General features: G+C 41.8%; 1 long non-coding RNA gene across 1 annotated transcript; it reads right to left on the reverse strand.

Moving 5' to 3' along the window:
* Positions 1-59: 59 nt before the first annotated feature.
* LOC134347211 (uncharacterized) lies at positions 60-14,954 on the reverse strand. Its single transcript, XR_010018106.1, has 3 exons — positions 14,885-14,954; positions 10,494-10,673; positions 60-653 (listed from the first exon to the last, which is right to left on the reverse strand). It is a non-coding gene; the product is annotated as an uncharacterized LOC134347211 (long non-coding RNA).
* Between the last annotated feature and the right edge of the window lie 5 nt (positions 14,955-14,959).

The following is a 14,959-nucleotide window of genomic DNA, read 5'->3' on the forward strand; positions in this document are numbered from 1 at the left end:
TAATACAAAATTCTTTAACTCCATCTATAAGAAACCAATTCCAATTCTTTTTCATTCTCAAGTGGATCAATAGATATATTTATGGAGATGATCATGTCAGAAGTAAAACACATTTATGTGTCCTGACTCAGGTTCAGATTGGTTGTTAATAGGGGGAAAGTTTTATTAATCCTGCAATGAAAAATTACTTGTAGCAGCATCACAGGCTAATAGCATTATGTAAGGAGTATTCATAAGAAAAACAAATTAAACATAAATTGGACATTGCTCATACAAGAAAGTAACACAATTAGAATGAGTAAAAGTCCATTTTAGTGCAAAGTGATCCAAGTGGTCATAATGTAATGATTAGGGTTTCGCCAGTTGTTTCAAGAATAAGTGCTTGAAGGGAAGTAACTGTTGCTGAATCTGTTGGTGTGAGACTTCAGGCTTCTGGAGCTGAGAAAAGACGACATGGCCTGGATGGTGGGGATCTTTGCTACAAGTTGCCTGCTTGAGGTAGTGTCTTCTGTAGATACTACTGATGGAGGGAGGGATGTGTCAGTGATGTACTGGGCTGAGTCTGCTGCTCTCTGCTCTTCTTTCTTTTCTGTGCACTCGAGTTGCTGAAGCAGACCGTGATGCAACCACTCAGGATTTCTTCAGCAGTAGCTCTGTAAAAGGTCGTTAGATATTGTGCATCTCAATATCGCTTTTGTATTGACATCATATCTCTCAATCTCTCTCATGTCCTGACATCTGTCAATTATGCCTTAAACATCAGTAACTGTTAAATCTCCATATCCCAGCTGGGTAGAGGATTCCAAAGACCCAGTACTCTCAGGAGAAAGGAATTATTTTTATAAGACCTGCACCTTATTCTTGGTCTTGGACATCCCTGCTAGGAGAAATGTCATCTCTCCATTTACCTTGAAAGAATTTTGTACCTTTCAATGAGTTCACCTCTCATTGCACTGAATTCTAAAGGGCTTTATCCCAGTCTGTTAGCACACTTCCCAGGGCACCACCTCTCCCTATCCCAGGAATCAATCTGATGAATGCTTGTTATTCTCACTTTTTCCTTGGATAGAACAATCCGGCAGTTCTATTCTAAATAAGGCTCTATATAATTGGGGTGGCATAGTAGAATAGTGGCTAGTGTAATCTTTTATAGAGCCTGTACATGGGTTCAATTCCCGCCACTGTCTGTAAGAAGTTTGTACATTCTCCCCATGATCACCTTGATTTCCTCCTGGTGCTGCAGTTTCCTCCCGTAGTCCAAAGACATGTGTGTTGGTCAGTTAATTGGTCACATTGGTGTAATTCTGCGGCATGGGCTCGTTAAGCCAGAAGGGCCCTGTTACTATGCGCTAAATAAATAAATAAATAAATAAAATTATTGGCCTAAGGGATATCTAGTCCTACTTTATTGCAGTGAGTACTGATCTACCATTTGCTTTTCCATCCAATTTCCTGCTGTCCCTGCTGTATGTTTACACTTTCAGTGCTTTGTATACAAGGCCAGCTGGTGTCTCTGAAAACCGACAGATTTAAATTTCTCAGAATGCTCTGCTTTGCCCTTTTTCTACCACTGTGAATTTTTTTTTTTACTTCACCTGCCGTTTCTATGACTGTTCATTTAATATCCCCATATATCTTTGTACCATGTCTGTGTTCTCCTCTCAATTTCCTCTCTCACCTAGCTTTTTGAATCATCAGCAGATTTGGATATATTGCACTTGATCAGAGAATGAACAGCTGAGGTTCTAGCACCAATCCCTGTGGACCCCCACTAATTATGGCTTCTGAAACTGCAAATGATCTGTTTATTTCCACTGTTTTCTGACAATAAACCAACATTGATTTCCACCAATTAGTTCTGTCCCACGTGGCTTAATTCTGCTTAATAACCTTCTGAATCCACCACATCATTTGTTTCTCCTCATCTGTTCTGCCAGTTATAACCTCAAAAACCTCCAAACACATTTGTTTTATGTGGGTTTCCTTTCATGAATCCAGTTGACTCTGCTCGATCCTGTTGTAATTTTCTACACTGTGCCCACTTTATCGGGTACATCTGTACACCTCATTAACGCAAATATCTAATCAGCCAGTCATGTGGCAGCAACTCAATGCATAAAAGTGTGCAGACAAGGTCAAGCAGTTCAGACTAAACATCACAATAAGGAAGGAATGTGATCTAAGTGACTTTGACGTGGAATATTGTTGGTGCCAGACGGGGTGGTTTGAGTATCTCAGAAACTGCTGATCTCCTGGGATTTCCACACACTGCAGTCTCTAGAGTTTCTAGAGAGTGGTGTGAAAAACAATAAACATCCTGTGAGTAGTAGATCTGTGAGTGAAAATGTCATGTTTAATAGGAGGGGTCAGAGGAGAATGGACAGATTGGGTTCAAGCCGACTGAAAGGCAACAGTAGCTTAAATAACAACACATTATAGCAGTAACATGCAGCAGAGTATCTCGGAACACACACAGTGTGTTGAACCTTGAAGCTGATGGGCTGCTGCAACGGAAAGCCATGAAGCATACACTCAGCAGGCACTTTATTAGATATGGGAGGTAACTAATAAATTGGTCACTGAGTGTAAGTACCCTCTGCTGATGTTGGGCTGGGTCAGAGTCGTACAGCATGGAAACAGGCCCGTCAGCCCAACAGCTTCCTGCTGACCAAGATGCCCATCTAAGCTGGTCTCATTTGCCTGCATTTTTGGCCAATATTCCTCTTAATCTTGCACTTGTCCAAGTACCTTTAAAATGTTGTTAATGGACCTGCCTGAAACACGTCCTCTGGCAGCTCATTCCATGTACTGACCATCGTCTGGGTGATGATGATGTCCCTCGGGTTCCTATTAAATCTCTCCTCTCTCACTTTAAACCCATGTCCTCCAGTTCTTGATCCCAACCCAGGGACAAAGACACATTCACCCTATCTATGACCCTGATGATTTCTTATCTATTAAATCTCACCTTGGAGGCTACTTGACTTCCAGTTCTGTGTTTTTTTTTCCACAGAATTAGCTAGTGAGGATTTAGTTGCTACCTTCAAAACCTAAATTCATTATCAAAGTAAATTTATTATAATGTACATATACCATAGAAACCATAGAAACTACAGCACAGAAACAGGCCTTTTGGCCCTTCTTGGCTGTGCCGAACCATTTTCTGCCTAGTCCCACTGACCTGCACACAGACCATATCCCTCCATACACCTCCCATCCATGTATCTGTCCAATTTATTCTTAAATGTTAAAAAAGAACCCGCATTTACCACCTCGTCTGGCAGCTCATTCCATACTCCCACCACTCTCTGTGTGAAGAAGTCCCCCCTAATGTTCCCTTTAAACTTTTCCCCCCTCACCCTAAACCCATGTCCTCTGGTTTTTTTCTCCCCTTGCCTCAGTGGAAAAAGCCTGCTTGCATTCACTCTATCTATATCCATCATAATTTTATATACCTCTATCAAATCTCCCCTCATTCTTCTACGCTCCAGGGAATAAAGTCCCAACCTATTCAACCTTTCTCTGTAACTGAGTTTCTCAAATTCCGGCAACATCCTTGTAAACCTTCACTGCACTCTTTCAACCTTATTTATATCCTTCCTGTAATTTGGTGACCAAAACTGAACACAATACTCCAGATTCGGCCTCACCAATGCCTTATACAACCTCATCATAACATTTCAGCTCTTATACTCAATACTTTGATTAATAAAGGCCAATGTACCAAAAGCTCTCTTTACGACCCTATCTACCTGTGACGCCAATTTTAGGGAATTTTGTATCTGTATTCCCAGATCCCTCTGTTCCACTGCACTCCTCAGTGCCTTACCATTAACCCTGTATGTTCTACGTTGGTTTGTCCTTCCAACGTGCAATACCTCACACTTGTCAGTATTAAACTCCATCTGCCATTTTTAAGCCCATTTTTCCAGCTGGTCCAAGTCCCTCTGCAGGCTCTGAAAACCTTCCTCACTGTCTACTACACCTCCAATCTTTGTATCATCAGCAAACTTGCTGATCCAATTTACCACATTATCATCCAGATCATTGATATAGATGACAAATAACAATGGACCCAGCACTGATCCCTGGGGCACACCACTAGTCACAGGCCTCCACTCAGAGAAGCAATTCTCTACCACCACTCTCTGGCTTCTTCCATCGAGCCAATGTCTAATCCAATTTACCACCTCTCCATGTATACCTAGCGACTGAATTTTCCTAACTAACTTCCCATGCGGGACCTTGTCAAAGGCCTTACTGAAGTCCATGTAGACAATATCCACTGCCTTCCCTTCATCCACTTTCCTGGTAACCTCTTCGAAAAACTCCAATAGATTGGTCAAACATGACCTACCACGCACAAAGCCATGTTGACTCTCCCTAATAAGTCCCAGTCTATCCAAATGCTTGTAGATTCTGTCTCTTAGTACTCCCTCCAATAACTTACCTACTACCGACGTTAAACTTACTGGCCTATAATTTCCCGGATTACTTTTCGATCCTTTTTTAAACAACGGAACAACATGAGCCACTCTCCAATCCTCCGGCACCTCACCCGTAGACAGCGACATTTTAAATATTTCAGCCAGGGCCCCTGCAATTTCAACACTAGTCTCCTTCAAGGTCCGAGGGAACACCCTGTCAGGTCCCGGGGATTTATTCACTTTAATTTTCCTCAAGACAGCAAGGACCTCCTCCTTTTCGATCTGTACAGTTTCCATGATCTCACTACTTGTTTCCCTTAATTCCATAGACTTCATGCCAGTTCCCTTAGTAAACACAGACGCAAAAAACCTATTTAAGATCTCCCCCATTTCCTTTGGTTCCGCACATAGCCGACCACTCTGATCTTCAAGAGGACCAATTTTATCCCTTGCAATCCTTTTGCTCTTAATATACCTGTAAAAGCTCTTTGGATTATCCTTCACTTTGACTGCCAAGGCAACCTCATGTCTTCTTTTAGCCCTCCTGATTTCTTTCTTAGGTATTTTCTTGCACTTCTTATACTCCTCAAGCACCTTATTTACTCTCTGTTTCCTGTACACGTCATACAACTCCCTCTTCTTCTTTATCAGAGTTGCAATATCCCTTGAGAACCAAGGTTCCTTATTCCTGTTCACCTTGCTTTTAATCCTGACAGGAACATACAAATTCTGCACTCTCAAAATTTCTGCTTTGAAGGCTTCCCACCTACCGATCACATCCATGCCAGAGAACAACCTGTCCCAATCCACGCTTTTTAGATCCTTTCTCATTTCTTCAAATGTGGCCTTCTTCCAGTTAAGAACCTCAACCCTAGGACCAGATCTATCCTTGTCCATGATCAAGCTGAAACTAATGGTGTTTATGATCACTGGAACCAAAGTGCTCCCCTACACAGACTTCTGTCACTTGTCCTAACTCGTTTCCTAACAGGAGATCCAATATTGCATCCCCTCTAGTTGGTCCCTCTATATATTGATTTAGAAAACTTTCCTGAACACATTTTACAGACGCTAAACCATCTAGACCCCTAACAGTATGGGAGACCCAATCAATATATGGAAAATTAAAATCCCCTACCACCACAACTTTGTTTCCTGCAGTTGCCTGCTATCTCTCTGCAGATTTGCTCTCCCAAGTCTCATTGACTATTGGGTGGTCTGTAATACAATCCCACTAATGTGGCCATACCTTTCCTGTTTCTCAGCTCCACCCATAAGGACTCAGTAGACAAGCCCTCTAATCTGTCCTGCCTGAGCACTGCTGTAATATTTTTTCTAACAAGCAATGCCACTCCCCCACCTTTCATTCCTCTGCCTCGATCACATCTGAAACATCGGAACCCTGGAATATTAAGCTGCCAGTCCTGCCCCTCCTGTAGCCAAGTTTCACTAATTGCTACAACGTCATAATTCCACGTGTCAATCCACGCCCTCAACTCATCCACCTTCCCCGCAATACTCCTAGCATTGAAATATATACACCTCAGAATATTTTTACCACCACTCACAACCTTTCTATTAGTGGATTTGCTTGAACTTTTAACATCATTTATTTTCACCCCAGCCACACTGTCAGCTCTGGTATTGTGGTTCCCATCCCCCTGCAAATCTAGTTTAAAGCCCCCCCAATAGCATTAACAAATCTCCCTGAAGGGATATTGGTCCCCCTGTGGTTCAAGTGTAACCCGTCTCGCTTGTACAGGTCCCACCTGCCCCAGAAGAGGTCCCAATGATCCTGAAATCTGAAACCCTGCTCCCTGCACCAGTTCCTCAGCCACTTGTTCATCCTCCAGAGCATCCTATTCCTACCCTGACTGGCACGTAGCACAGGTAGCAATCCTGAGATTACCACCCTTGAGGTCCTGCTTTTCAACTTCCTACCAAGCTCTCTATACTCACTCTCCAGGACCTCCTCACTCTTCCTTGCTATGTCATTGGTACCGATGTGCACCACAACATCTGGCTGATCACGCTCCCACTTCAGAATGTCGTGCAAGCGATCAGAGACATCCTTGACCCTGGCACCCAGGAGGCAACAAACAATCCTGGATTCTCTGTCACGACCACAGAACCTCCTATCTGCACCTCTAACTATCGAGTCCCATATCACCACCGCTCTCCTCTTTTTCCCCCCTCCTTTCTGCATTGCAGAGCCAGACCCAGTGCCAGATCCAGCTACTGCAGCTAGTCCCAGGTAAGTCATCGCCCCCAACAGTATCCAATGCGGCATACTTCTTGTCCTACATACTACTCAGTGATTCATTTTGTAGGCATTCACAGTAGAACAAAGAAATGCAATACAGTCAATGAAAAACTACACACAAGGACTGTCAATCAACATGCAAAAAGAGGCAAGCTGTGCAAAGAAAAAATAATAAATATTAATAGTGAGAACGTGAGATGTAGAGTCATCGAAAATTAGGCCAAAGTTTGTGGAAATCAGTTTGTGTAGAACCACACATCTCCATACCCACCTTGTCAAAACTTATTGAGTGGAAGTCATCAGGTCTTGGGGAATTATCTGCTTTTCAGTCCAGTTAATTTCTTCGAAGTTTTTTTAAATAATATTAATTTCACTCAGCTCCTCGCTTTAGACCTGATCTTCTGTTTCACAAAGTGAATGAAGAGGAAATCTGAGTGGTTCTGACACATTATGAATAGAATGTATTGATCTGATGGCTCAATTAATGTATTGATTTGATGACACTGTAGATGTAATGTAAGGTGTACTGATCATATTTCCTGTTTAATAAAGCTTAATTTTTTTGTGGCTAAAACCACAGCGCTAACCTTGTGCTTGCCTTGTTGATCTTTCATCAAAACTTCAATTTACTATCAAAGTATGAAAATGTTACTGTGTATTACAGATTCATTTTCTTGTGACCATTTACAGGAAAATAAGTACAACAGAATTTACAAAAAACTTTACACACTGACTTACAATCAACTAATGTGCAAAAGAAGACAAATTGAACAAATATTTAAAAAAAAATGAAAAGTTAAAAAATGAGAACTTTGATTTGTGAGTCCTTGAAAGTGAGTGGACAGATTGTGGAATCAGTTCAGTGTTGTGGTGAGTGAAGTTATCCACTCTGGTTCAGGAGTTGATGGTAATAACTGTTCCAGAACCTGGTAGTCAGGGACTTGGGGGGTGGGGGGGAGAGAGGAACTTGGAAAAATGAGAAGTTTGAGGTTTCAGAACTAGGGGAGAAACATGAAGAGGACAAAGGAGAATGTCTTATCAGAGGCTGGAGACCAGGAGATGACAAACTGGGATTTGAGGACTGAGTTATGGGTAAAAGTTGAATAGGTTAGTACTTTATTCTCTGGAGTGTTAGAGAATAAGCGGTGATTTAATAGAGGTATATAAAATTATGAGGGTGTATAGATAGGGTAAATGCAAGCAGGCTTCTTCCACCAAGGTTGGGTAAGACCAGAACTAGAGATCATGGGTTACGTGTGAAAGATGAAATGTTTAAGGTGAGTATCAGCTGGAACTTCTTCACAGAGGGTGGTGAGAGTGTGGAATGAGCTGCCAGCGCAAGTGGTGAATGTGGGTTTGATTTCAAGATTTAAGAGAAATTTGAATAAGTGCATGGATGGGAGGGGTATGGAAGGCTATAGTCCAGGTGCAGGTCGATAGGACTAGGCAGAATCATAGTTTGGCATGGACAAGATGGGCTGAAGGGCCTGTTTCTGTGCTGTAGTCCTCTGTAGCTCTGAATAAAAATTGTTGGTGTCAGATGAGAGATGGTTGTCAGGGCATGTGAGAAGGAGATGTAAGGTGGGAATCAACAAAGTAAATAAACTCGTTGTAGTTGTGGAAACTCTGCTAAATTGGTTTATGATTAACACTTGCATGCCAAGTAGTACAAGGGAAAGTAATAACCAAATGCAGTGTAAAATGTTATAGAGAAAGTGCATGGGTGGCAGACAATAATATGAAAAGGCCTAGATGTAGTTCAAGATTCCATATTAACATACAAACGGTCTGTTCAGTAGTCTTGCAGCAGTAGGATGGAGTATGTAAGCCTGCTATTGTGCACTTTCTGCCCAATGGGAGTGGGAAGAAGAGAGGATGTCCAGAGCAGGAGGGATTCTTTGATTATGCTCGCCACTTTACCGAGGCAGTGAGAAGTAAAGAGAGGATTGATGGAGGAGAAGCTGGTTTTTGTCAATGTTATGCTTTTTAACTCCAAAACATAAAAAACTAATTGAAAGGAAAACAAGGGAGCCAGGAATGTGTGTCGAACTTCATTTTTACTTTCAAATGATGCATGCACGTATGAGGTGGCGTGATGATGTATGCCATTTATGTAGTTTTATATATGTATAACCATAATGAATTATTTAAACGAATGCTAAATCAACAATATAATTACAATATTGCTCAAATATTACAGAAATATTAAATACAAAACAATAATGTTTTGATATTATTCAGCTCCCGGAGAATACTTGGCTTTTGTGTTGGTTTTCATTTCATCTCTCCTTCCTGTCAAGGAACCGCAACTCTCCCTGGTAGGATTAGCATTGCAGGTTAGTTCAAGAACTTGATGGTTGTAGGCAAATAGCTGTCCTTGAACTTGGTGGGATAGGATTTTAGGCTTCTGTATCTTTTGCCTGCCTAGCAGTAAGAAAAGGGCATACCCCACATTGTCGGGATAGATATTGCCTTTCTGAAGAAGCACCTTAGCTGTTGTCAATGGTGGGGTCAATGAAAAGACCAAGGGAAACAGCTGAATATACACTCCAGGAAAAATAATTTATTTTCCAGCTTAACACGTTAACTTCCACAAGAATTTACATAAAAATTAATAATTTCAGATTATCTGATTTTCCAGCCTTGGCTCCATTATCTAAACCATCTCCTGAGACTGAACTGAGCCTCCTATCCTCAGTCCCTTAACATCTCTTACTTCAGGAACTCAGAAGGTCAGGTGGCATCTATAGAGAGGAATAAACAGTCAATGTTGTGAGCCAAGACTATTCATCAGGAGTTCTGAAACATTGACTGTTTCTTCCCCTCCATAGATGCTGCCTGACTTGCTGAGTTCCTCCAGCATTGTGTGTGTGTGTTGCTCTGGATTTCCAGTACCTACAGAATCTCTTGTATTCATCCCCTTCCTTAACTTCTCGTGCTGTTTCCTATCATCAAGTTTGCTCCCAGTTCCACTCATTCCTTTCCCCGACTACTCAATTATTCTGTAGCAAACAAATCCCGAATGCTGCAAAACCTTGGTGGTTGGTTTAACTAAGAGCATCAACCTCCATATGTTTCCCCCTCACCATTTTTTTATTGACAGTTTTGCCAAAATACTTGACATTTTCTTAAAACATCTTCGATCTCCACGCTTGCGCCAATCCTTCACATTGACTTGGTCTGATTTAACAACTCATGTAATTCTCTGCACTGCACTTTAATCTCTCTGATTTGTTGTACAAGGAGAAATTGGGTCAACTGGAGACTAGTCTTTAGAACTTGGAAGAAAGAGAGATATCATCCAACCTTACAAAATGTTTTGAAGAGCTTGGCAGGCTGCTTCCACAGAGGAGAGCCCCGTGGCAATGTAGTAGTTAGCATGATGCTATTACAGCTTGGGGCATTCCAGAGTTTAGAGTTCAATTCAAGTACACTTATTATCAAAGAATGTATAAACGATACAAACTTGAGATTTTTCAGGCCGAGACCCTTCGTCAGGACGAAGGGTCTCGGCCTGAAACGTCGACTGCACCTCTTCCTACAGATGCTGCCTGGCCTGCTGCGTTCACCAGCAACTTTGATGTGTGTTGCTTGAATTTCCAGCATCTGCAGAATTCCTGTTGTTAACCTTGAGATTTGCTTGCTCACGGGTAGTCACTCTGACACCATCTGTGAGGAGTCCCTGTACGTTCTCCTCATGGAATGTGTGGGTTTCCTTGGGTGCTCCTACCTTCCACGGTCCAAAGATGAACCGCTTGGTTGGTTAATTGATCATTGTAAATAATCCTGTGATTTTTTTTTACCTGTTCATTACGCCACTGGTGTTTAAGGCAGCAATGAAGGTCCTCCATCTCTGGCGGTGTTCAGGATTTCTATCATAACGTCAGTAGCTTCCTCTCAGTTTTCACCACTGTCAGTCATGCAAGACCTGAGTGGAGACCCAGGAATACCGTCGTACTCAAAAGTAGAAGGATTCTTCATTGCTGTTTCCGTAACAATTTTTAAAAAATCAGTCAGGGTTGTTAGTCTTGCACTGAACCCTCCACCCCCAACCTGGAGCCCAACTGACCTCTCTTAGTCTTGCCTGAATCCTTTGACCTGCTGGGCATGGGTGACCCTACCAAGAGCCAAACCACAAAGCCTTGACTGCAGCCAACATTGCTGTCTGGGTCATTGGTCTAGTCAAGGTCTCTGGGTCCGGATATGCTCTTCCTGGAAGATTCAATGGTTAGGTTAGGACTAATTGGATTTGTTAGGGGTTGCTGGGGCAGTGTCGCTCGAAAGGCTCGAAGGGCCTACTCTGCTCTGTATTGCTAAATAAATAAATGTTTGCCCGGGCTGAGGAGTCTGCGACTTGGAAATAATCAATTGAAAATAATGATTGAGATCAGAAGAGGTTTCTTCATTCAGAGGGTTGGTGAATTTGTGGAGTTCTCTACCACCTCACTTGAGGAAGATATACTGGCCTTGGAGGTGGTGCAGAGGAGGTTCGCCAGGTTGATTCCAGGGATGAGGATGTAGACTATGAGGAGAGATTGAGTCACCTGGGACTGTACTCACTCGGGGGAGTAGATTTAGGATGGAGATGAAGAGGAACTGGTTTTCCCAGAAAGTGGTGAATCTGTGGAATTCTCTGCCCAATGAAGCCATGGAGGCTACCTCAGTAAATATATTTAAGATAACGTCGGATAGATTTTTGCATAGTAGGGGGATTAAGGATTGTGGGGAAAGGCAGGCAGGTGGGGATGAGTCCTTGGCCAGATCAGCCATGATATTTCTGAATGGTGGAGGAGGCTCGATGGGCCAGATGGCCGACTCCTGCTCCTGTTTCTTATGTTCTTATGTTTACATAAGGTGGTGGAGGCAATGTCATTGAATACAGATTAAAGATTTACTTTATTTGTCACACGTACATTGAGACTTTGAAACATACAGTGAAATGCATTTGTTTCGTGTCAACGACCCACACAGTCTGCTGATGTGCTAGGGGCATCCTGCAAATGTTGCCATGTCTCTGGTGCCATCGCGGCATACCCACACCTTTCTAACCCTACCCTGTACGTATTTGGAATGTGAGGAGAAACCGAAGCACTTGGGGGAAACGCATGCAGTACAAACTCCTTTCAGATGGCACTGGAATTGAAGCCCAACCTTACAGCTACTGCTGTAAAGCATTATGCCAATTGCTACTAATTATAAATATTTAGTTATTGATTTGTTTGAGCGAAGAACCCACAAAACCTTAATAGATTTAAGAAGGAAACATGACATTGGTACCCCTGCTTTGCTCTATTCTACAGAGCTCTGTTTCTTTAGAGAGCTGTTGGTTGATCCTTAAGTTCTAAGCCCCATACTTCAAAGTTCAAAGTAAGTTTATTATCAAAGTACTTGTGTCACCATATACTATGCTGAGATTCATTATCTTGCCGGCATTCACAGTAGACCAAAGAGTACACTAGAATCAATGAAAAACTACACACAAATGAAGACAAACAATGTGCATACAGTGGCATGCAAAGGTTTGGGCACCCGGGTCAAAATTTCTGTTACTGTGAATAGCTAAGCAAGTAAAAGATGATCTGATTTCCAAAAGGCATAAAGTTAAAGATGACACATTTCTTTAATATTTTAAGCAAGATTACTTTTTATTTCCATCTATTGCAGTTTCAAAATAACAAAAAAGGTAAAGTGCCCAAAGTAAAAGTTTGGGCACCCTGCATTGTAACACCCCCTTTGGCAAATATCACAGCTTGTAAATGCTTTCTGTAGCCAGCTAAGAGTCTTTCTATTCTTGTTTGGGGGATTTTCGCCCATTTTTCCCTTGCAAAAGGCTTCTAGTTCTGTGAGATTCTTGGGCCGTCTTGCATGCACTGCTCTTTTGAGGTCTATCCACAGATTTTCGATGATGTTTAGGTCAGGGGACTGTGAGGGCCATGGCAAAACCTTCAGCTTGCACCTCTTGAGGTAGTCCATTGCGGATTTTGAGGTGTGTTTACGATCATTATCCTTTTGTAGAAGCCATCCTCTTTTCATCTTCAGCTTTTTTACAGACGGTGTGATGTTTGCTTCTAGAATTTGCTGGTATTTAATGGAATTCATTCTTCCCTCTACTGGTGAAATGTTCCCCATGCCACTGGCTGCAACACAAGCCCAAAGCATGATCGATCCACCCCCTTGTTTAACAGTTGGAGAGGTGTTCTTTTCATGAAATTCTGCACCCTTTTTTCTCCAAACATACCTTTGCTCATTACAGCCAAAAAGTTCTATTTTAACTCCATCAGTCCACAGGACTTGTTTCCAAAATGCATCAGGCTTGTTTAGATGTTTCTTTGCAAACTTCTGACGCTGAATTTTGTGGTGAGGACGCAGGAAAGATTTTCTTCTGAAGACTCTTCCATGAAGGTCATATTTGTGTAGGTGTCGCTGCACAGTAGAACAGTGCACCACCATTCCAGAGTCTGCTAAATCTTCCTGAAGGTCTTTTGCAGTCAAACGGGGGTTTTGATTTGCCTTTCTAGCAATCCTACGAGCAGTTCTCTCAGAAAATTTTTGTTGGTCTGCCAGACCTCAACTTGACCTCCACCGTTCCTGTTAACTGCCATTTCTTAATTACATTACGAACTGAAGAAATGGCTACCTGAAAACGCTTTGTTATCTTCTTATAGCCTTCTGCTTTGTAGGCATCATTTATTTTAATTTTCAGAGTGTTAGGCAGTTGCTTAGAGGAGCCCATGATTGCTGATTGTTGGGACAAGGTTTGAAGAGTCAGGGTATTTATAAGGTTTTGAAATTTGCATCACCTGTCCTTTCCTAATGATGATTGTGAACAAGCCATAGCCCTAACAAGCTAATTAAGGTCTGAGACCTTGGTAAAAGTTATCTGAGAGCTCAAATCTCTTGGGGTTCCCAAACTTTTGCATGGTGCTCCTTTCCTTTTTTCCCCACTCTAAAATGGTACAAAACAAAAATAATACACTAATTTTGCTTAAAATGTTGAAATTTTTAACTTTATGACTTTTGGCCATCAGTTCATTTTCAACTCATTTAACTATCCACAGTAACAGAAATTTTGACTGGGGTGTCCAAACTTTTGCATGCCACTGTAATTAGACAAACTGCAATTACAAAAATCTTCATAATTGTAAATATTAATATTAAGAATATGAGTTGCAGAGTCCTTGAAAATGATTCTTCCATTGGTGGAAGAGCTCAGAGTTAATATGAGTGAAGTTATCCATGTTGGTTCAGGAGCCCGATCATGAAAGATTAATAACTGTTCCTGAAGACATCAGGCTGTGTTGGGAACCTGGTATGAAATTCCGCTGTTGCAGTGAGAAAACAGTGATCTCAGCATGTAGACTGGAGAGAATGTAGATGCTGGATATCTGGAGCAAGACAAAGATGATTATGGAGGAACTCAGCAGCATCTATGGAGGGAAATGGACAGTTGATTTTTTAGATCAAGGTCATTAACCTCCAGTGCCATGTGGAATGAGAAAGGAATGCCCATGAGGAATGGTTTTCGGTGCAGATTTTCACGAATGTGTGGGTGGGCGAAGTACTTACAGTCATGGAGTCACACATCATGAAACTGGTCTATGCTGACTTGTGGGGAAATTGGTGTGGACCATTGCTTAAATTCTTACAAAGTCTGTGGGACCTCCCTATTCACACTGCATTTTCAAAAACACATTGTCCTGATGACGGGACTTGGCCCGAATTGTCGACTGTTTATTGCTCTCCATCGATGCTGCCTGACCTACTGAATTCCTCCAGCATCTTGATTATGTGTTGCTTTCAAAGAGCTTTGACGAGTGTAAGAAAGATATTAAAAAAAAGTCTTAAGTTTGATTTTGCAAAGTTCTACCACATATTCATATTTCTTCCTCTTTTTAAAACTAATTCATACTATTCACAATTATTTGGACGTGTACAGAAAATGTGTTATTTCTTTATGGATTCATAAATATAATTTACAATAATCACAGAGTCTGAAATAAAAAGTTATGACATGTTCAGAATATTCAAAGAGAGAGTAGAAGTGTCTTTTTAACTTTAAGAGCAACACATACAAAATGCTGGAGGAACGCAGCAGGTCAGGTAGCGGCTATGGAGAGGAATAAACAGTAGATGTTTCAGGTCGAGACCTTTCATCAGGACTTACGATTTCTTAACATTAATAGACATACTATACCGGTCATTCCGAGGGGCGCAGTCGCGGACATGGGCCGGCATTTTCGGAGAACGCAGGCGCGGTGCCTGGCTGGCG

Source organism: Mobula hypostoma, chromosome 5 (assembly GCF_963921235.1).
Source record: "Mobula hypostoma chromosome 5, sMobHyp1.1, whole genome shotgun sequence".
Taxonomy (NCBI): domain Eukaryota; kingdom Metazoa; phylum Chordata; class Chondrichthyes; order Myliobatiformes; family Myliobatidae; genus Mobula; species Mobula hypostoma.